Source organism: Lepisma saccharinum, chromosome 1 (genome assembly GCF_977018435.1).
Source record: "Lepisma saccharinum chromosome 1, izLepSacc3.1, whole genome shotgun sequence".
NCBI classification, from domain to species: Eukaryota; Metazoa; Arthropoda; class Insecta; order Zygentoma; family Lepismatidae; genus Lepisma; species Lepisma saccharinum.
In genome coordinates this window covers 74,399,798-74,423,328 of record NC_139229.1, presented here as the reverse complement: position 1 = coordinate 74,423,328, position 23,531 = coordinate 74,399,798, and the positions used below count along the sequence as shown (strand labels likewise).

Below are 23,531 nucleotides of genomic sequence, written 5' to 3'. Positions count from 1 at the left end.
TCTTCTCCCTTCCTCCATAGTCTAGGACCACATGACAGTGAAATAGCCCAGATCTTGTACTCAGCATACGCCACTATACAAATACACTGGATGGTTTCGAATTTGGACATAAGTATGTAAGATGTCACGTGGATATCATCCACTGCTAATGTAGTGCATAGATGAGACACACTGTTTGATGACGCAATACATGGATAGGAGATTCGTGCTAATGGACGATATTCAGCGAACAACTCCCCCCACAATTCATTGCGCGAAACCACACCCGCCGCCATATTTCCGGCAAACAGATCAGATCTTGATTTGAAAACAAGCCGGGTAAGCATTATGTGTATGGTATTTGCCGAAGTGATTCAAGGTATGATTATAATGATCACGTGAGGATCGTGTACATATAAAAGATTGCAAATTTTCTCGCTGTAATAAGGCTTCTCACACGCTTTCTTTAATCTATCTCCCGGACTTCATGCGCATTCACACTTCCCAAAGTGCGCTGCGTCAAGTTGATTATCATCCATTCTCTGGTGTACTTGTATTATAGGCTAAATCGTATCATTTCGTACATCTATCTTATCTTTGTTGTAGACGAAATGTTAACCAAACGTTCGTATTCAATTGTTAATACTTTAAAGCAGTATAAAAGACGTTGCATAAGAAATGTCCTGTGGACCTAATAGTTGCTTCTTATACTTCATTCATGTTGGCATGAAGATGTCATCTTCTTGTTTCTGTAACTGTTCAAAATTATAAGTCTTCATGTACTTTTTATGCGTTTCGTCTCGAAGTTGTAATGGTCTTGCCAATTTGTTACTTCAGAGTTAATTCTGTTTGCTATTCTCATCTGCTCTTGTAGATTTTCTACTGGAATTGCTTACACAAATAATCTTCCGGTGCGTCTTTATACTCCTCTTTCTTGGTTCTGCTTGTTTGCGTCTACCTAATGGCCTTTTTCATCTTGCCTCAACTACCTCTTAAAACGTGAGAGCACTCGAATCGTCAACCAGAAACTACATGGTATAGCTTCCATAACCTGTACCAGCAGGATATAGGTTCCTCAAGGTCATGAACGTGCGACTTTCGAACCACACATGCTGTTTGCTGCCAAGAGCTGTGACGTCATGCGTGATCATCATTTCTCATTTTTTGTTGTTCTAGATCAGTATTATTATTGGTCACTCCATGAAACAAGTGCTAAGCCCAGTCTTACGGCCATAACGTGTGTGCTTTCCAAATATAATTTGGACAAATCTTCATCTGGAAGAGTATTAACAAAAATAAAATGTTGATCTGTGGTTATTGCCAATCAAGAGCGTTTTAACATGCAACAAAGTGTATCTTCCTTTTTTGAAGAGACTCACGAAAAACCTTTCACCTTAGCATCCAGAGAAGACACGTCGTTGTAAACAAGGTTGCCAAATCTGTCTTCCCCATGCTACAAATGTTCAAGTTATTAATGTAAGTGTCGTAAAGTACAAAGTAACTGTTGATAACATTACTTTTACTGTGAAAACGAACTTTATTACATTTTCTTGTTACTTGTAACTGCATTTTTAGTAACTAGATACTTCCAAACACTGAAAGAAAGAAGGCATAAAGAAGGGAATAAGGAAGAAAGAGTGAGAAAGAGAAAGAACGCTACAAAAATATTTATAAATCTAAAGAATGAGAGATAAATTAAGTGGTTTCCAGTCTGAATTCGAACAGCTTTTCCTCTAAAGCTTCATTTTTTGTAGATTCCTAGCATAAATACCTCACATAACAGCAGCACGATTTAATTTTTACAAATTAGTTTCCAGATGCGAGGAAAGTAGAAACTTTTGCTGGACAAGGCCATCGAGATGCTTTGGAAACCGGTTTCAGTGAAGCCTTATTTTGCTTTTCCCTCCAATTACGATGTATAAAAAAGTGTTGGAAATCTACCACATAATTGCGCGAATGATCTGTTGTTTATAAGCTCCAGAAACTGGTTGTCTGCAAGTGCAATGGATAGCAAACTGAATATGAACAAAATATAATCTTGTGCATTTGTAGATTACGACTGTTAAAATACCCATGATTGAGTGAGTTGTTTAATTTTGCTTCGCTTTTCTGCCACTTTTTGCTAATCGTGAAGATGGTGATAAGGTAACAATCTATTAAATCATTGAAAATGTTTAAGTACAAAGAACTCCAAATTCCAGACATTTAGCCATCACCTTTCCAGACAGGAAATATCTAGACACATCTAAGGAACGTCTTGTCAGACATTGCCGAGCTTCCTTGATCGCCATCGTTGCAAACAGGTGTAAACCATTGCAATCAAGGAAGAGTCTACAGATAACTGAGTCGGCATTATTAGTAAATTCGATCGGAATAAATGTCTGGGAGGACGTGGGTGCGTAGTCAGTCAGTTACGAACATGACAGAGAGAGAGAGAGAGAGAGAGAGAGAGAGAGAGAGAGAGAGAGAGAGAGAGAGAGAGGCAGGAGTACGATTTGGGCGAGAACGTGTTGGAGCGAGTCGCGAATCAGACTCTTTTGTACAGTTACGACCATAACCATTCTTCGCAGAACTTCAGCTACTGTACAGAGACAGGTATACCTTTTCCATTAGCCATGCTTATCCAGTCTTTCGGGGTTTAATACTCAAGTATTGTGTTTTGCCATTCATATATGAGTAATTAGTACCTCTCGCACGTTACCATCAAGCTTACCATGAACAGCGAGTATCCCAATTGTCGAGGATGAATGATGACTGAGTTACTGCAGTAGGGTATCATACGTGGTGGAGGTGCGAGGCATGTTACGATAGTATGAAATGGATGAAGAGACATTCATCAACACATATGGACAACACGAGCCCCCACAGAGGATTTTAATGTCTGTGAGTCCAGACGCCAGAGCCTCGCTAGTCTGCAAAATGCAGTTTAGGGTGTACTACGTGGAAGGGGGTTGGCATTGGGGTGTCTTTAAAAGAGTCCCCTCTTACATCTCAGAGAAAGAGAGAGAGAAAAATTCTAAAAGAGAAACAATGAGAGGGAATGATTGGTGAGATTTCACCAATCGAACGCAGGTTTGTGCATACTGTCATGCCGCTACGGTGTGAAACGTTGCCGCTGATTGGCTCGTTACCAAGAAACACCTGTTCGCTTCGGCGTGAATTCTCCCTTAGAGACAAGATACGTCAAAGATATGGAATGGGCAAGAGTGAGAAATAAACCAAAAAAGAAAAGGACAGAAGATACAAGAGGGAACTGGAGAGAAAATAGGTATAAAGAGAAATATAAAGGGATAGAGAAGGTGAGAAGTAAACAATGATAGAGAGAGAAAGGACGGAGAAAGACATGGAAAGAGCCATAGAAGAGAACAAATAAAGAGAGAGAGAGAAGCTTTAGCTGAAGTAGAAACCAGAAGGAAATATTTATTCCACCCCAGCGAACACTGTTCCACACGTTAGATAGGTACGTTGCACAACATGACTCACGCTGAAACACTCCGTGTACGAAGCGAGTGGCAGAAACTAGGAACTGCTTTTTGCGTTCCCTGTTAAAAATCCCAAAAGAGACCTGTTGCGGTACTCTGGGCGATTGACTTTTTACTTTTTAAGAAGTGCAAGGTCGACAAGTTCAGTATTACAACCGAGGAAGGATTGACCCAATAGAGCCGTTAGAACAAACCGGACAAAATTGAAAGAGGAACCAATAGTACAAGCGTTTAAGTTAATTACTGACGAAGGGGGGGGGGCGAACTACACTTTCTTTAAACGAACCGCACCTTGTTTGTGAATGGGACCTGCGTATATTTTGTTGACCTAAATCGCCAACACCGTCATTTGTAAATAAGGTCTAGTTTCATTGTTGTTATATTGATTTACTCTTTCATTGTTTCTTTGTGGACATATTTCTTCCGCGTTGATCTCCGTGGCGGAGTGGTTAACACACCGCGCTACGACGCCAGGGGTCCCAGGTTCGAATCCCGGCCTGGGCAGGGGTGTTCTTTGCGAGTGTCCCTTCGTCAATTTAATCATATCATGACTTACACTCATCGTCGAGGTTAATCAATAGTAGCATAAAAGCCACGTAAAATAATATAATTTAATCAATCAATCGACATCCCAACTTTGCATTTCTTTGGTTCCAAGAATGAATTTAGTTGAAATTTCTCTGTAATTTCTGGCAAGCGAAGAATCAGTAACGCATATTCAGAATAAATCAGATATATACGTATAGAAAAGCAAACTAATACGAAGAGTAGAAACAGAAGCGATATAAAACGAAATGAAATATCAAAGAGAAAAATAAAGTAGACAAATATAGAACGTGGGGGTGAATAAGGAAGAAAATTAATACTAACTGAAGTTTCAGACCGAAGCAACAATCGAAATTTGTGACTTGGAAACATGGAAGCAAAGTAACAATAACATGTTATTTTTGGAAGCAAAGTAACGGTAAATGGTTACTTTTGGAAGCAAGATAAATGTAACGTAAAAAAAAAGATGAAAATAAATTGAGAGTATTTGAAAATAAGATTATTAAGAAAATATTTGGACCTAAAATGGATGAGGAGACAGGTGAGTGGAGAAGGTTACATAATTTAGAACTACATAATTTGTATTCATGTCCAGATATTATTAGAATGATTAAATCAAGAAGACTTAGGTGGGCAGGCCATGTGGCACGAATGGGAGACGAAAGAAGTTTACAGGATTCTTGTTGGGAAACCTGATGGTAAGAGACCTGTAGGAAGGCCAAGACGAAGATGGAGAGATAACGTTGAGATGGAAGGCCTTTGTTGCTGCAGCCATGAACCTTCGGGTTTAAGAGAGCTGGAGAGTAGGTTAGATAAATGTAACATGTAAGTTTTGGAAACAAAATAACGGTAAACAGTTACTTTTGGAACCAAAGTTAATCGTTAATTTTGGAAGAAACGTACCGGTAGCGGTAACACGTTACTTCTACAAGCAAAAAATAACCGTAAATAGCTACTTTTGCAATCAAAGTAACGGTAAATGGTTAATTTGGAAGCATGATAACGGTAACATGTTAGTTTTGGAAGTAAAGTGACGGTAAATGGTTAATTTTGGAAGCAAGATAACGGTAACATGTTAGTTTTGGAAGCAAAAAAACTGTAAATAGTTACTTTTGAAAACAAAGTAACGTTAAAGGGTTACTTTTGAAAGCAAAGTAATGTTATCGGTCTAACTCTGAAAGTATTCATATTTCATCTTCATTATCGTGACAAACATCTAAGAAGCAGAGATACTTTAGTAAGAAAATACATATAGAAGATACATCTGCTACTCGGGTGCCATGTAATCAATTGGTTGCTAGAACAATAAATACACATACTGGTAACTGGTTCTTTCTAAACAGAACTATTAAAAAGACCTACTTACACTATAACCTCGGGTATTATGTCGCAACAGCGTTGCAAAGCCGACAGCACTACGAACCAGCACGTTGTCGCAATCTGTACATGATCTTGAAGTTCCGATGCTGCTAAACACTGCTGGAAGATCAACGTCTGTCGCAAGACGCGCTAAAGACAAGCAACAGCTTAGACTGAATCCAGCGACTCTCAAAGTGGACAAAACAAAGGGAAGAATGCTTAAAACAAAAGCCCGAAAGGAATGACCTTCACTCTTCGAAGCAGTTTTCTGCACCAATACACTACACGTTGGGGCTTGGGAAAAACCACATTTCCCAGTGTGTTTCAAAGAGTACTGGCCTCTCCCCTGGGCAAGTTTCAGAGTTTGCGAAGACCAGTTTCTTTGACGTCATTCGTGGCCGCGGCAAATATGCTTGGAAGGAAGCGACCTAGGCAAAGGTAACATACGTTGGTGTCAGGGCCTTTTTTTTTGTTTTGTTGTTTTGGTTCTTCATGCTTGCAGAATATAATTATGGTGCATAAGACTTCCGTCTACCTAAGTCCAAAGTCGCACACCGAAACCAATGTTGCCAGGGAACTTCCACATAATTACCTCCAACAGTTTTCTTGATAGTTACAACTCTGAAAACTTATTGCGAATTGTTTCGCTACACTAATTAAATAACTATAGTTAGTTTTAGACGTAGTCATCGAGGTGATCACTTACTTTTATACTTCAAGGTGGAGAAATCCCCACTTACTCTTCTGATAACTTATTATTAGTTTTAGAAGAGTCGGAGGTGATCGACTAAATTTAGATGTCCCGAAGACTGATCACTAGACTGCAATTTTGATGCTCCATAAAAAAAAATCAATAATGCCATAAAAACAACAGAAACGACCTATAAAATGTTCGCAATGTTCTCTTTCAACAAGCTTCCGTTTTTATTTCCCCAGCCCTGCATCGCAATGCGCTACTAACAACATATGTAAGTTGTCAAAGCAAAATGACTATTGATTGTCTCTTAACAAAGACTTGAACACTGAAAATCTTCTTTTCATCTCTACCGATACTATACTAGGGAAGCATACTTAAAGCTAACTGTGTCACCAACTTACAAATCCTCTGGTAGCTCTCTAATGGAACAATTTCCTTCAGACGAAACATCCGCAATTGAACACAACACACTAATTTTGTTCAAGACCACAATAATTTTCTTGACTACTTCCTTTCAGTTTGTCTCGATTTCTTTACTGCCTTTATTTGAAGAAAATGTTTCCTCAAAATTTCTGGGAGTGGCTGTAGCCTCATAAGCTTCTACCAACGTACAGTGGGATCCATGAGTATTACCGTGCAAATTGTCCATCACCATGTTCGTGCTCTTTATTTGACCCAATAAGAGTTTCAAGAATTAAAAGAAAACTCAAAACAAGCTGTTAACAACTTCTGTACCAGCATACCAAAAAATCCATCGCTTAAAAACACATAGGATGTAAGAGAAAAGTTAATGAAAATAGTCATGGACAATTTGCCGAGCAATACTAGTGGATCCCACTATATGCCAGTGGTTTTACACAAAATCTTACGATCACTTCTGCACGGTAGAAAGCATAATGGTTACTGCATTGTGCTTGTTCATCTACATTATATTGAAATCTAAATGCATAAATCTTCATTCTTAATACACTCAAGCCATTACTACAAGAACTAAAACGAGTTATGATCATGGACGAACAAATGATTGAACGACATGAACATTTAACACAGACTATTGCTGTTCCTGCAAGTTCACAGATTATAACTGTCCTATAAATTACTAGTCTCTACATTTACGTTCGAATGTTCAATCAGAGCCATCTCTTGATCAAGCGTTTATTCAAAAGAGCTTCACCCAAAAAAGGGTCTAAAAATTTATAAAATGCGGAAAAGAATAACATTTTTCAGTCTTACTTTCCTAATACCGCAACATTGAAGATTGCCCATTTCAAGACATGCGCGTTTCCCATGCGTAAAGAGGATGGATAGCAGTTTCCTCTCTTCGCGTGTTTGACCACAGAGAGGAGTTTTTTTTCTCAAACAGAAGGCTAAGTACTTACGCTCGGCTCAAGGTCGTCTTTTCATGGACAATGTGCTAATCGCCACTTCCAACCAGGTCATATGTAATGGCGAGGCAAAGATTTTTAATTTCTCTTTTTTAACTAGTTGCAGAGGTTGTTCATTGGCTGGCTGTTAATGTTCTGGGCAGATGGAATGATTGCGATTGAGCCCTTAAAAGAATAGATTTACTGCATGGTCCTATCAGTGAATCTCATCTTTATAAGCGCTGTAGATACCGATGCAGAAGAGTCTGGGGTTTTTGTTTTAAGCCATTTTTATACACAGGAAGGGTAATCGAGACTGGGCCTTCAGTTTAAAGTGGGAAACGAACCACTATGTGCTTCCACCGGGTATCGGACCAGGGACTCCTAGATTACAAGACAGCAACGCTAGGTGGAAGAGGAAATTGAGACAGAAGGCTGACAAGACTTCTAAAAATGAACGTCGCCTTTCTACCTCTGCAGGCAAATCGTGGCGCTGAGGATGATTAAATCAAACTGTTGCAGGGACGCAACAAAGTAACATCCCTGACCAGTCCAGAGCCCGATTTCGAGATGGTAAGCCGAGCGCTCGGAGCAGGTTCTTTCCAGGATAAAGTCCACTTTATGCACAGATAGGCTAATCGGGGCTGGGCCTACAAAAGGAATCCAATCCACTATGCACCAAAGTACCACGGGACCTGTCGATTGCAAGGTGACGACATTGACACTACTGCAACGGAGCATGTCCTTTGCGAGTGCTCCTTCATCAACTCATCCTTATCGTTGCGATTATTCAAAGATAGATTAAAGCGGTGTTGATGATTGATTGAATGAATTAGGTTATTTATGTCGCTTTCCTGCCACTTTTAGATAATAGCGACGATGAGGATGAGTGATGATGTGTTAAAAATGATGAAGGGACACTCACAAAGGACACTCATGCCAAGCCCGGGATTCGAATCCAGGATCCCTGGCGTCGTAGCGCGCTGTGGCAATCACAACGGCATGGAACGTCACAGTGATAACAATGAACGAAAACCACGAGAAAAAAGTCAGTCACCAATGCTTACTTTAGCCGAACCTCTTCCTGAAAGGAACTCCTAAATACAAGTGGACAGGTGACCAATTTAACCGGAGTGTCTTCGGTGAAAACGGTATTGTCATGACAGATACTTGTAAACACTTTTTTTTCCAGTGAAAAAGTGTTACAGGGTAGACACTATATAGGTTGAAGGAACGCTCACTTACACACGGAAACATAAATCTCCACGTGCGTTGTGCAACTGAGGTTGTTCAACGACGTTGTTTTGCACAATCACGCACTTGCACATGTAGTACACACTCGTGCTGCATGTCCCCCCTCCCCCTGCCGAAGTGAGCATATGCGAATATGTCACCCTGAGGCTCAGCAATGTAGCTGCAATGGCCATCGCTACTGAATGGATGACTGCCTCTCCGATGGCGTAGTGATAAATTCGCCACCTTGTAATCACGGGGTCCTGGGTTCGATACCCAGTGGACCTGATCGAACTTTAAACTTTAGGTTCAGTTGCAAATTAACCTACATGTGCATAAAGTGGACTTCAAACAAAAAACAAAATTCTCTTGCCCAGCTAGTAAATATTCTGAGTGGCAATTTTTTAGAATTATTTAAAACAGAGTAAGATTCGCACGAACACAGGAGGATAAAGATAGAAAACAGATTAGGAAAGAAAGAACTGTAGAAACAGAGGAAAAGACAGAGAGGAAGAAAAAGAAACAGAGGATAAGGTGATAAAGAAAGAGAAATAGAGAGATGGGGTGGAAGACAAAATTCAAGAGAGCGAAAATGACCGAAAACAGAGGAACAAAATCAAACTTGGAAGCAGACGAAAAGATAGAGAGAAAGGAGAAGAAAAATGTTTGATTTGGTTTATTTTACTTCTCTCTTCTGCCGTTTTTGGATAATAATCGCGAAGATGAGTATGAGTGATAATATGATTAAATCGATACACTCCAAAATAACACCGATGACTGGCCCGGGATTCGAATCCTTGCCCCCTGAGGGAAGAATAAATGAATAAAACAGATATGGAGAACAGAAAAAGAAAGAAACAAAGGGGCAGAGGAAAAGAGGATAGACGCACACAGGGAGATAAATACAGAGAGATGGGTGATAGACGAAATTCAAGAGAGCGAAAGTGACTGAAAATAGAGGAAAAGAAAGAGAGAGGAAATGGAGAAAAAATGAATGAGAAATGTATGGAGAAACAAGAAGAAGGGGAAAAGAGAGAGTTTAAAAAAAGGACAAACGCAGAGAGAGGGGGAGGAGGATGAGAGAGAAAACTAAATATAGTGATAGAAAACAGAAGAAGAACGAAAGAATTATAGAGACAGGAAAAGAAAGAAAGAGGAAGATATGGAAAACAGGGAAGCAAGAGAGATGCAGAAAGAAATAGAAGTAAAAATAGATAAAGATTGATTGATTGATTTGGTTCATTTTACTTCGCTTTTATGCCACCGTTGGCTAATTCCGAAGATAAGGATAAGTGATGATATGGTGAACTTGATGAAGGAACACTCACAAAGAACACCCATGCCCAGGCCGGGATTCGAACCCGTGACACGTGAAAAGAGAGAAAGAGCGTCACAATCTTAGCAAAAGCCACCAAAACAGAACGTCCCAGAACGACATTGGTACTATCGCGTCGCCAGCCGCAGTGCGCGTCGAAAGACAAAATTTCATAGTATTGGTCAAGTGCGCACATATCTGCGCCCCATCAGTACGCACGCGCTTGCTGCAGAAAATATCTCAGGGACAACCGACAGATGGCGACGTTATACCAAATCTTCAATACGTCAATTGCAAACACAACCCTCTTGTCCTCCCATCAACGCTTCAATGGGTAAACAAGAATCACTGACACACTTTTTCGCATTGTTCTCTCCACCGTTGCAGAAAGAAGCTGCTTATTCATAGGTAAGTGTCAAGGGTACATCGAGTGGATAGCCAACCATAAGGAACTCGCCATTTACACGGTAGGCGTGCTGTGCATCTTAATCGACGTTTGTGCTTTGTTTTCTAACCGACGATGCAGTTGAATGTCATAACCCCTCTTCTCAAGTTTCATTGAGATTACACCGTGAAATCGTCAGTTCCTTTTCTTTATGGCTTCTACACAGTTCTAGTGCTCCGTATTATCACGTTCAGTACCACAGTTGGGCGATGCGAAGTATGGAATTAGCATTCGAATGTGTTCTGCTTATTTTCCCCGATAACTGTTCTGGATTCGTAGTTTCCGTTCTGCAGCTGATCAGGTACAGAATCAGGATCAGACAGGGACTGCCGTGACGCCCCTAATGCACGTAAAATGATCGTTAACATTCCGGCACTCGGGCTGTTGTAAAAAGTACAACAATATATAAATTTTAAAAGCTTGGTCACCAACAATGGATTCCAACAACGAATTCGTTTGTTGGTCCTAACTCATAGTTACTGCTAAATGTGTGGTTTTATTAGTCACTCGTTTAGTTGCAACAGAAGAATGAAGGAGCGAATGTGTGTCTGTTGTACTTTTTACAACGCGTGTAGTCTTGCGTTCTTTTTTCAATTCCATCACCAAGAGTTGGATTGATTGATTGGATTGATTTGTTGTTTTAAGTCCACTTTATGCACAGTAAGGCTAATCGGGATTGGACCTACAGTTTAAAGTTGGATCCGAACTACTATATGCCTCCACCGGGAATCGAACCCGGGACCCCTTGATTACAAGGCGACGACGCCATCCCCAAGAGTAAATTGCTTTAGATACAATGTCATTAATGAATGAATTAGTCAATGAATTAGTATAAAAAGCATTAATAAATATGAAGAAAATTAAGAAACTACTTTATTGAAGAATTACAATTGTATGACTGAAAATAGTGAGTGTTGTAAAAAATACAACGCGCCAATACTCATGTGACAGATATAAGCAAGCGCGAGTGCCGGAAGATTAATATAATCGAAAACTGTAACAAATCATTACATATTGGCCTTTGATGCGTGAACTACAACAAAACTCTTTTGTGTCTTATCACTAGGATGATAGACACTAAAGGCTCTAAAAAATAGGCCTTAAAATTGACGGGCATCTACATGCATTCCATCATTAGGCACTCAGAAACCAATTATCTTCGCACTAAACACTTATGATTAAAATAGGCAACTCCAGATTGATTGATTGATTCGGTTTATTTTCCTTCGCTTTTCTGCCACTTTTGGCTAACCGCGAAGATGAGGATCACCGATATGATAAAATTGATGATGGGACGAAGAACGCCAATGCCCAGGACAGGATTCGAACCCGAGGCATCTGCCGTCGTAACCACTTCGCCACGTAGGTCGGCATAGCAACAATAGACAGCAAAACATGGTGTATTCTTTTCAGAAATGGCTTGAAATGGATTTATCCAATGGTTTACATTCTCTGTATGTGGAGTGCTGCATCCTTCACATGGAACCTCTCTAACTAAATGAGGGGTTAGAGCACAATTTATGCATAATACAATAGCGCAAAACGATAAAATCGAGAGACATGTTTAAAAGAAAGAAAAGAAACTCGAAATCCAACCAAAATTTTTTCATCTTAGGCACTCAAATAGGCACTTCTAACAAAAATAGGCAAAAACAGGCACTATAAACTCATGTATTCCTATAAGCAATAGACTACTCATTGCCGACCTCCGTGGCGGAGTGGTTAGCACAGCGCATTACAACGTCAGCGGTCCAGATTTCAAATCCTTCATAAATTTAAACATATCATCACCCATCCTCATCTTCGCAATTAGCCGAAAGGGGCAGAAAAGCGAAGTAAAATGAACCAAATCCATCAATCATTATTCTCATCGTCGCGATAAGCAAAAAATTGAAGATATCAACGCAAAATAAGAAACATGCGATACGATCATACTTTCGACGTAAACTGTTAGATATCTTTAATACTTACAACACGCACGTAGAACACGGGAACTATTCCAAACTTATAAGACAAATTACGATGTGAAATAGTAAACCTTGAAATAACTCCGAACACAGAACTTAACGCTGAGAAATAAATGTACAGTCAGCACTGTATTAATTCATATCTCACGCTCGCACCTTTCTTCCATTTCTCGTATTAATGCGCGAAACTTTTTGTGTTACTTATTTTCGCAAATGAGTAATTTTCACGCTCTGTGTGCAACATATGTGTACCTTTCTCCTCAGGACGTTGGCCCCACGGTTCGATCCTAGGCGGAAAATCCCATGTTGACTGAAACGCTCATATAGTGCTTAAGTAAATAGGTCACGATTTGAGCAATGCATGCATATTTCTTTTAATTCAGGAAATTTCATGTTTTTTTCACACTATGCAACCACGTTGCAAGCTCATTTGGTTCCAGTTGGCGAACTTACTCTACAGAAATGTTAATATTTCTTGAATATTTCTCACGCTCAGCTCTGGGATTGATGTGTGTAAGATTGCTTGTCAGATAGAAGGCCTCCGTGGTGTACTGGTTAACGTAGCAGGTCCGAAACTAAGGATTCTGTGTTTGATTCGCAGATAAGACAAAGCTAATTTATTTGACAAATATCTAACGATTGATTGGTTGATTTGGTTTATTATTCTTCGCGTTTCGCCACTTTCGCTAATCGCGACGTGAGTGACGATATGATGAAATTGACACTCACAAAATAACACTTATACGCAGACCGGGATTCGTAACCGGAACACATGGCGTCGTAGCGCGCTGTGCTAACTACTCCACCACGAAAATATCTCATAATGTTTACTAGCATGCTGCAGATGCTCCAACATTATGAAAATATAAAGAAATATTTATTTGGATTTGGCTCAGTGATTGAATTAGATTTTTACGTCTCTTTTCTGTAACTTATAGCTGATCGGGACGATGAGTGATGATATGATGAAGGAACACTCAGAAAGAACACAAATGCCCCAAGGCTGACTTTCTTGTAAGCCGTCCAAAATTCAACCTCATGAAGGGACGAGTGCATCACTGCGCGGAAAGATGGAATTTCCATCCCGTGCAAGCCAAACAACAACAGAAATTGCTCGAAGTTATTTGCTTAATGGTAACATTATGTAACTACAATTCTCTACAAATTAAGTTTAATAATTATATATGTAAGTTCCTTAACACTTGATGTTTACATAACTTTGCTACCTAAGGAACAGCCGCCGTTGCACGAAAGGACAGTCACAAATACACAAGGGCAACAACACACCAGCACACTAGTCCCACGCATGATTATCTTGGCCATGAGTCCAGACGCCAGAGTTTCACTAGGAAGGACGGCGCTCCAGGCGAGCTAGGGGGGCTGAAGTTGCCCCGAAATAATCTCAGTCCCCTTTATACCCCCTCCCAGATTTTTATAGTACGGCAGAAAACAAAAAAAACTGGATGTTTTCTTGCATAACATTTTCCATTATAATTTTCGAGTACATTTTTTACTAGCCAATCATGAGTCGCAAAACTTGCTACGAAATTGACATGATACTCTCCTGAATGCAAGTCGATGCATTCAGTGAGATTGTTGGAAGTTCAATCGGTGGCGAAGAATATATGCATATACAGTGGGATCCATGAGTATTACCGTGCAAATTGTGCATGACTATTTTAATTAATTTTTCTCTTACATCCTATAAGCGATGGATCTTTATGTATGCTGGTGCAGAAGTTGTCAACAGATTGATTTTAGTTTTCTTTTATTCTGGAAGCTCTTGTTGGGTCAAATAACGTGCAGGAACATGGTGATGGACAATTTGCATGGTAATACTCATGGATCCCACTGTACAGCTAAATGTGTACAATTATTAGCCTCTATAGATCGTATCATGTTTTGGAAATGTGTGAAAGTGTGAAAAATGAAGACCTCCAAATGAACCGTCAAGTTTGTTTACTGTTTGTTCGTTCCTCATTCGAGTACCGGCAATAGCATGCGTGTTAGCGATTTTCTCTCATTAGTTTCATCGTTATATGCCAGTAATATAAACTAACTAACTAACTAACTCTCTAGCCTTTTTAAAACCCGAAGGTTCATGGCTGCAGCAACACAGGCCTTCCATCTGTCCCTATCTTGAGCAAGATCTATATACTCTTTTTCATCCCTACCGATTTCCTTTAGGTCCATCTCAACGTTGTCCTCCATCTTCGTCTTGGCCTTCCTACAGGTCTCTTACCATCAGGTTTCCCAACAAGAATCCTGTGAACTCCTCTCTCCTCTCCCATCCGTGCCACATGGCCTGCCCACCTAAGTCTTCTCGATTTAATTATTCTAATAATATCTGGACATGAATACAAATTATGTAGTTCTAAATTATGTAACCTTCTCCACTCACCTGTCTCCTCATCCCTTTTAGGTCCAAAGATTTTCCTAAGGATCTTATTTTCAAATACTCTCAATTTATGTTCCTCTTTCAATGTAAGGGACCAAGTTTCACATCCATATAATACTACAGGCAAAATTACTGTTTTGCATATTTTAACTTTTAGTTTCTTAGATATAAACGGGAAGACAAAAGATTATGAATAGAAAAGTAACATGCATTTCCTGAATTATGACTACTTTTTATTTCCTCTTTAATATAATTTTCATTTGTTAATATTACTCCTACGTTTTTGAATTTGGAAACTGGTTCAAACGAGTTGTTATCAATAATTAGATTTTGATTATTACGTAACACTTGGTTTCGGCCTGTAAGCATATATTTCGTTTTCTCTTTGTTAACTTCCAAACCTATCTCTTTAGCAGTTTTGAAAAATATTTTAGCATTATTCTTAATTGTATTTATATCATCCCCTAATAAGTCTAAATCATCTGATATGCTAACAACTGAGTCACACCATTTAATTTTAGTCCTTCGTTAGTTTCTTTTACCTTCCTAACAGCATATTTTAAGGCAAAATTAAAGAGCAATGGAGATAATGCATCTCCTTGTTTTAACCCATCATGAATTGTAAATTTGTCAGACACATTAATATCCACACGAATTTTAATTTCTGTTTCATTGGTGCATACTTTTATCATACTAACAAGCTTCTTAGATATTCCAAACTCGACTAATATATTATATAATTTATCTCTTTTGACCGAATTATATATATTCCAACTTTTTTTCAAGTGTCTGTCTAATGTGAAAAATTTGATCTGTTACGTTTAAATCCACATTGATAATCACCTATAATTTCATTAGCATATGAGATTAGTCTTGTTAAAAGAATGTTAGATAATATTTTATATGTTGTTGAGAGTAGAGAAATTCCGCTGTAATTATTTCAGTTCATTTTATCACCTTTCTTAAACACAGGAACAATTATGGATTCTTTGCACTGTTGAGGGATTTCTTATTTATTCCATATTAAACAAATTAATTTATGAATTTCACATATTATCGAATTTCCACCATATTTAATTAACTCAGCTGGTATTAAATAAATGCCAGGTGCTTTGTTATTCTTTAGCCTTTTATTAGCATCTTTAACTTCAGTCAAGTTAGGTTCTTGAACTAAAGGTTCTGCTGTGTAGACTTCATTTACTTCTGATTTATCTCCTACATGAACATTTAAAAGATCATTAAAGTAGTTATTCCATCTACTTAGAATATCGCTGGGGTCAGCTAGAAAATCACCGTCTTTATCTTTTATAAGTTTATTTTAGGTTGCCACCCCTTTCTAAATTCATTTACACCTTTATATAAATCTCTGATATTTTTGTTTTTGCTGTTTGTTTCAATTTCGTTAATTTTACTTTTCAAGTAATCTCCTTTTTTTTTTACTTCTAAACGTCCGGTTAACTTCTCGCTTTATTATATTCTAATTGCTTAGATTTGTATCATCAAAGTTATTTAACCACCTAAGTCTAGCCTCATTTCTTATTTCTATTAGATTATGACATTCATTATCAAACCATGGCTTACGTTTTCTTGGTTTATGGTATCCTATACTTTCTTTAGCGGCTGATTCTATTGCATTACGTATGTGCTCCCAATTCTTATTTACGTCTGTTTCATTTATATTTTCATAATAAGTTAATAAACTAAATCAATCATTCACATAAACCTTAAATCCAATCCCGTTTACCTTATGTGTCCATAAGGTGAACTTAGAAAACTCAATTCAAGTGTTCTTGCTAGAGTATTAGGATTTTTTCCCCGGATGACTGACGATAATCTGCTTCTTGAAACATGCCAACCCTGCATCGTAGGCCTACCAGTACGCACTTTTATTTTAGACACTGGTTCATTGCTATTCACGGCGGTTGTAGCCTCGTAATACACGGAAGGAAAGATCCCATAAACGATCGGATTTTATTGGCCGTGCGTCATTCCGATCACGACGGACATGTGCGGCTGCCTGCCTCACGTGGTCGGTGGAGTCCTTGAGACGACCAATGTGTTTCCAGTTCAAGGGACATTCTCTCGCAGAGGTCCGCGCTTTGTTCGTTGCAGAATATAAACTGCCCTCTTAACGCTCTCGATGTTTTCATATGGTTATTTCGTTGTTTTGTCTTGTTATCTCTAGTTATTTTTATTTCCATCATTCTATTTTTCTACTATATTTGAATTCTTCTTATTTTCTCTTATTATTTATTTATTTTCTTATTTTATGTCTATTTCATTTCTTATAATCTGCCGATCTATTTGCCGAAGTGTTTAACAGCGTTACAACGTCAGGGGTCCAGGGTTCGAATCCTCGCCTGGTCAGGGGTGCACTTTGTGAGTGTCCCTTCCCCTTTATAATTTCATCACTCATCCCCATCATCGCGATTAGCCAAAAGTGGCAGAAAAGCGACGATTAATAACAAAAAATAAATAAATAAAACTCCTAGTCATTTAAAGGGCTCGGGTGAAAAACATAGTAAGTTACATTTTGGTCATTTTTTATTAGAAAGTAAAATGTGCCATTCTTCAATTTTCGAGAGAAATTGCCATGTCATACAAATTGCATTGGACTCAGTGAAGCCTTCTGAAATTGGTAAACACAACACGAAAACAATTTATCTACAGTGTAGCCTGTAATATCCTTTTCTCTTAATGCACTCAGAAATGACCAAAATGTCACTTATTCATTTCATTTTTATTTGTCTTATTTCACAACGTATTTTCTGCCGCTTTTTGCTAATCGCGAAGATGTGGATGATTGGTGATATCGATGAAAGAAACATAAACCTACATTACAGCTGTGGAACCTCAATTATGAGGTGTACAGCTGCGAGTGTCTGTGGGCGAAATATCACCAGAATTAATACATAGGAAGGGAACTATTTCTTACAAGGCACGTGTCTTAGTTTGGCAAGAGATCCAGAGTAGTAATACATGACGAATCTCTTAAAAACTACACAACAGAAACTTCTTGCATGTACGCGTAAAATACGGAAACGAACATGAGGAAAATATACACTAGAACCCATTTATCATTACCTAGGTATATGTGTATGTGTCTGTTAAGTGAGCATGCAACAACATTAAGTAAACACTTGTATAACAAAAGAGAAAACATGTGTTGAACTCATATTTCATAACCGGAGAGCGTTTTCTTCTTCCATTTCCTTGGGTTCGATAAAAAAAATACACTTTCAAGTAATTGGTGCGTGTGAAGTAATTCCCTTACGCCCCAAATCGTCGAAGTTGAAGCAGGTGGTTCTGGTTGAAAGAGTGAAAACTTGAGTTGTCCTTAACCTTGGATTGTGGCAAGTATAAAAAAGTGGGGGGGAGGAAAGAGAATACGCAATACGCACTGGCTAAGCTTCTGGAATTATGTAGGTTAAAGTGTGGCTTCAAGTAATGAACATGCCTGTATTTTTACGACTTTCACTTTCGCCAAGTCGTCGACAGGTTGCGGGAAGAGAAGGCCGAGGAAAACGTGCTACTTGTATCAACACTCGAGAAAAGTGCAAGTAACGATTCGATGTATCGCTGTGAAGGTCGTGGATTTGTGTCGATGTGCATCCGAAAATCTTGTAAACAAGCAATGGATTAGCAGATGACGCGACTGTTCTTAATCCTTTGCATGTTTGATGAACCAGGATGAACGAACAATTTAACATGCTAACGTAAGAACAACCCGGATGAATGAACAATTAAACATCCTAGCGCAAAAGACAAGTCGGCTGAACGAACAATTGAGCATCCTAGCGTACAGTCACAAACACTTCTGGGTTGTAACAATTCCATCGATTCTTAATACGATTACTACAACCCAGAAGTGTCCGTGAATGTACAACCAACAGCGAAGATAATAGTAGGCAAATTGGCCATCAATATTTTTTTTTCTTAAACTAAAACTAGTTTACTTTTAAAAATTAATTTGCGATTTCTCCGACTTACACTAGTGTGTAAGTGTCCGTTTACACTAACATTTAAAGCCTCCCCGATGGCACAGTGGTAATCACCTTGTAATGAAGGGGTCCCGGATTCGATACCCGGTGGATGCACATAATGGTTCGGATCCCACTTTAAACTGTAGGTCCAGTCCCGATTAGTTTTACTGCGCATAAAGTGGACTTAAAACACCAAATAAATCAATCAATAAACCGATAGAAAAAATAGCAACACAATACAAAACATTACTAAGATTAAACAGAAACCAGTTTCACTTACTGACAACGATTCAAACGCCCTCTACAAATCTTTGTGTGGTATGTACAAAAGACTGGACTTCGCTGCCTGTTGGTTGTATTTTACTTCGTCAAAAGTACATTTCAGAGGACACTACACTTTCGGTAATAGGGGGATAATTCAACTCGTACGATTAATTTCGGGCTGGGAATTCTTTAACAACCACTGCCCTGTGACACTGAGCATTATCGTTGGAGCACTAACCAATTGTCTAGTTCAGACTTCCGAGGCGTGACACCGTAATTTGGTTTCATAATCGATCGCGAGTCTAACGATAGAACCCGCCAGTCATAGTTTCAACCTCCGGAACAAATTGGTAAATAATACCTTTACTGACGTAAAGACAAACAAAATTGCCCTTACCGAAAATTTGAAGTCACATTGATAAATTGTCAACTTTTATTCTGCGTTTGGATCTTTTGTGACCGGATCATGAGAAAAGATCATGGGGAAAATGCGTCGTTTCATTGTGCGTAACAATGGAATTCGTGAATTTTATATTATCCACATGATCAGTTGTCTTTTATGAATTTGACATTCGCTCATTGATTCACAGCGATGTTACGACACTCTTCGACTTACTTCACAACATGGCGATGTATCTCCCAGCGATGCCTAGAGTCAAGTCATGTTAACCAGGCTGTAGACCATACTATGCTGTGTTACTTAGATTAGGAACTGCTTGGTCGAGTTTGGGGATAAATAGGAGATGCTTGCATGGTTGAACATGGACACAATGAAGCAGTTTGGAGAAATTTCCCTAGCTGGGGGTATGCTTTACTCACATTTCTTATCTGGGGGCCTACTGTGTCCCCCCTTCTACCTCCAGCACTAACAGTATGTTATAATTATATAGGCCTCCGCGATAGCGCAGTGGTACGTCGTCGCCTTGTAATCAAGGGGTCCCATGTTCGATACTCGGTGGAGGCACATAGTGGTTCGGATCCCACTTTAAATTGTAGGTCCAGTCTCGATTAACCTTACTGCGCATAAAGTGGACTTAAAACACCAAATGAACAGCATTTATTTATTTATTTTACTTCGCTTTTTTGCCACTTTAAGCTAATCGCGAAGATGAGAATGAGTGATGATACAATTAAATTGATGAAGGGCTACTCACAAACACCCATGCCGGGATTCCAACCCCTGGATCCCTGGCGTCGTAGCGCGCTGTGCTAACCACTCCGCCACGGAGGCCAGCTAACGATATGTTACGAATGCATTTACGTAGGGAATTCATGGGGTGTACGGTTGATTCATTGTAATTCATTTGGTTTATTTTACATCACTTTTATGCCACTTTTGGCTAGTCGTGAATATGAAAATGAATGTTGAAATGAGGAAATTCGTGATACTCAGAAGGAACACCCAAATACAGGCCGGTATCCCTGGAGTCGTAGCGGGCTGTGCTAACCGCTCCGGCACGGAGTGTAAGAAGTGACCCTTTGTTGAGAGCCCCAAATGTCAACCTCACTTTCACGTAGTACACTCTGAACTGTATACTGGAGACTAACGAGGCTCTGGCGTCTGGACTCAGCCAGTATAATTCTTTGTGAGGCTTGCGTTGTATCTATTTGTGTTTTTGATTGTCCCTCGGTCAATTTCATCTTATCACCACCCATCCTCATCTACACGATTAGCCAAAGGTGCCAGATAAGCGAATTAAAATAAAATCAAATCTATCAGTAAGGGCTTCAGTCTCATGACTTAATTTGTCGAACTGTGCTTAACATCCTCCGCCGAGTTTAACAATAAAGAAACGTATAATTTTTAGACTTTATAACGATATCTTCTTGTCAGATTGGTGGAATAAGTAACGAGCGGGGAGGGGGTGGAAATACTCAGACTGAACAACTATATTCGAAAGATACATGAACAAGGGAAACGGTAACACGGAGAAGAAAGTGAACTGATGAAAGCAAAAATGCTAAAAAGAAGAAAAATAGGAACTACAGAAATATGAATAACACGCTACGAATTCACTGGCCATAGGTTCAAATCCTTTGTATTTATTCCCTCATTCATTGATTGATTGATTTGATTTATTTTGCTTCGCTTTTTGTGCAACTTTTGGATAATTTGCCAAGATGGTGATGAGTGATGAAATTAATGAATGGACACTCACAAACATCCATGCCCAGGCAGAGATTCGAACCCGGAGCCCCTGGCCCCTCATTCATTGGATTTATTTGTCATTCATCCAGATTGTCACTATTAACTTATAAAGGTAGAGAAATTATTCCAATAACCAATAAAAATACATTTAAAAAAACCTTCAATGTATAAGAGAAAATATCCTCTTATCTAAAAACCTTTCTTAAGAGTTAAAAAAAGATGTGTAAAAAGTTCCTTGAGAAAGATTAAAAGTGCAAGGTTGAAGAACAACATGCACAGGACAACACAACTTATTAAAAAGTATAACTATACTAAAACTTTCTCACAGACACTAGAAGAGACTTGATATGCTCAGAAAGTTAATGACATTTCTTAGAACCCTGTCGTCAACGACTGGTTATGAGTTGGTGTTTTTAGTCGACTTTATGTACAGTAAGGCCAATCGGGACTGGACCTACAGGTTAAAGTGGAATCCGAACCACTATGTGCCTCCATCGGGTATCGAACCGCGACCTCTTCTTACAAGGCGACGACGCTACCACTGCGCGAAAGGGGAGGACAACTGGGAATGAGAAATAGCATTAACAAGACACAACAACTGAAAGAAATAAAATACGTGATTTACATATAAAATTATAAAAAAGACTAGAACATAGAAAGATATGAAAATAAGTGGATATATTAACACTAACGCAGTAAAATATGGTAAACGAGAAAGGGAAATAATACGAATAAGAAAAATGTAAGCGAAAAGAAAGGTTACGTATTCCATAAGGAAACTAATAAAGAGAAAGATAATATTACAAGATGTAATAAGTGGAAATGAAAGGACAAGTTATGGACGAGGATAGAATGATCAGCTGTGAGAAAAGGAGACGATATGAAACAAAAAACTTTACAAGAAACGACAGGTAGTAAGGAAGCTATTAAAGTGAAAGATAATTACGGAAAGAGTAACGTCTGCAGAGAGACCAGGCATGGATGAGGTAAGTGGTACCTGAAGAAAGAATATGCAAACTCATGAAGGCAAAGAGAAATTAATTGAAAAGAAATGTAAGGCACTGAGGAAAATGATAGAGAAACAGATTGAGTAACGGCCAAGCAATGAATTAACGAAAGTAGTCAATGGCAAAGAAGGGTGAGAGATGATGGAAACAATGAGGAATAAGCAAGACATATGGAAGGAAACCGTACAGCAGGAACCAAGGGAAGAAGTAATTATAATAGCAGATCAAATTTCGACAGTCCGTTCGGAATTCATTGGTTTGGTTTACTATACTTCGCCACTTTTAATCTCGACGGTGAGGATGAGTAATGAAATTGATATAGGGACACTCGCAAGGAACACTCATGCCCAGGCCGGGATTCGAACGAAGTTGAACGATTTAAACCCTGGTAAAGAATATATATTTTCCCTCGTTTCACATAATCAGAGTTAACGTGAAAAATGTCCTGCAGTTTGATATTTATATGCCTGCACGAGCTAAATTCGTGAATATGGAAACTTTCCGCTGAGAGACTTCAGTGAAATCGTCAAAGCTTGAAGTGGAAATTGTTAGCTGGTGGGAAGGGGGAGGGTGAGCTTGCAGGCTATCTGGGAGGATGCTCCTGTGGATAAATATAGGAATAGTGAGACAGCTGGGGGTAGAGTTAACAAAGTTTGTTTTAGATCCTATGCACACACGGAGTTACAGATTAAAGTGGAGTCCGAACAGCTGTGCAATGTCGATACATTAATTTGGTTTAATTTACTTCACTTTTCTGCCACTTTTGAATAATCTGTAAGTTGAGGATGACTGATGATATGATGAAATTGATTAAGGGACACTCACAAAACACCCATGTCCAGACTGAGATTCGAATCCGGGATTCCTGCTGCACTGTGTAATGTGTCTCCACTGGTGCTCGAATCTGTCCCTTGATTACAAGGCGACAGCCTCACCACTACATCAACGGGGAGTCAGAGATGAATTTTGAAGCTCGATTTATATAGGATACGTTATTCGGTTCTGCACGGTGGGTCCACATAGAAGGAATCGCCGCCATTCATCACTCATTCTTCTAAGAAAAAAGTGAAAAATGTATAACCGTTGCGGAGTAGTTAGCATAGCGTGTCCCTTCATGAATTTCATCATACCATCACTCATCATGTTCGCGATTAGCCAAAAGTGGCAGAAAAGCGATGTAAAATAAACCAAATCAATCTGAGTTTACAAAGTTTGAAAAATCACGGTAAATTCTTTGACAGCACGAACGAGCGAGGAGCTACCTGTCACACCACTAGTTGATATCTCTCGTTCGGTAAAAACAAAACACTGCTTTATCCTGGGACTATTTGGCGTTCAAGATA

The 23,531-nt window shown here is 39.0% G+C and overlaps 1 protein-coding gene across 2 annotated transcripts in view; it reads right to left on the bottom strand.

Moving 5' to 3' along the window:
* LOC145996555 (very long chain fatty acid elongase AAEL008004-like) overlaps positions 1 to 23,531 on the bottom strand; it is a 51,715-nt gene that overhangs the window by 17,852 nt on the left and 10,332 nt on the right. The window contains exon 1 of one of the 2 annotated variants that reach the window (XM_083133056.1): positions 5,374 to 5,647. The exons of the other annotated variant lie outside the window; for it this stretch is intronic. The gene's annotated coding sequence lies outside the window, so the exon portion shown is untranslated. Of the gene's footprint in view, positions 1 to 5,373; positions 5,648 to 23,531 lie in introns of those variants that run through there. 2 annotated transcript variants of the gene reach the window in all.